Source organism: Parus major, chromosome 5 (genome assembly GCF_001522545.3).
Source record: "Parus major isolate Abel chromosome 5, Parus_major1.1, whole genome shotgun sequence".
Taxonomy (NCBI): Eukaryota; Metazoa; Chordata; class Aves; order Passeriformes; family Paridae; genus Parus; species Parus major.
Window position 1 is genome coordinate 8985931 of NC_031774.1, and position 1154 is coordinate 8987084.

Sequence of the window (1154 nt, forward strand, 5' to 3'; positions counted from 1 at the left end):
ATTCTATTCTATTCTATTCTATTCTATTCTATTCTATTCTATTCTATTCTATTCTACTGTCTGTGTTCCAAACATCTGCTTTGCTGCATGTCCATTTACCAATTTAATTAACAGTTCTTGCCCCTCTCCAACAATTGCACTGTGGACAATCCATCAGTTGGTCAGGTGCAGGAAAAAACAACAGCAAGATTGTTGTAAGAATGTTTTTCTGCTCACATGAGGGTTGGCAGCATGGAAACTTGGAAATGTTGGGACAAGGACTTGAAGTGGATTATTGTACAATATTCCAGCAGTGAGATTGCTGTATGTCAGGAGTTGTTAAACACAGTGTGTCTGGCAGCTTCCTCCAACACAGCCCTGGTGTGGCAGCTGTACTTCACTCAGCAAAAACAGAATTACACAAATATCACCCATTTTAAGGGCTCAGTATTCAGGTAGCAGCTGTACAGCTGAAATATGAACATACTTTGGCCTCATTTTTATTGCTTTGTGGACTGTATCTTCTTTTGAAGGCACTGCAGGTTTTAAGTGGTGCAGACCTAACTAATGCCCACCAAAGTGCTTTTCCTTAGTGTTCCTTGCACTGTGTCAGCTCCCAGAAATAATGTTGTGTGACAAAAAGGCTCTGAGAGGTGCAGGAAAGTATTTATTTGTTTTTACCTGCAATGCCCAGGTCCATGGCAATGGGTGGGAAGACTTTTGCTTCTCAAATCTGCTGTCCAGGTGTGTTCAGGTGTGTGGAAGTGACACAGGGATGGGGGTTAGTGGTGGGTCTGGCAGGTTGACACTTCTTAAGGTCTCTAAAAGTCCTCAAAGATCTTTTCCCTTTGCAATGATCTCTGCCATCAGTTTACACTTCAAAACTCCTGTGTGCCATCTTTCTCCCAACTTCCCAGGAAGTACAGCCTGGTCTGGTGGATGGAAATGCCAATTCTTTCTACACAAGTGTGCACGTTTTTCCTGGAGAGGATGGGGAGGGTCAGCTGGCACCCACAGCCACAAACACCCTCCTGAGGACTGGAATTTCATGCTTTTGGGTCTTTGTGGTTAAGGAAACTGGGAGTGAGCTACAGAAGCTGTACCTCCTGATGTTTAGCAATATCATAAACATTTATGAAGTTGGGAGGAATACAAAATTATACATTGAATCATCA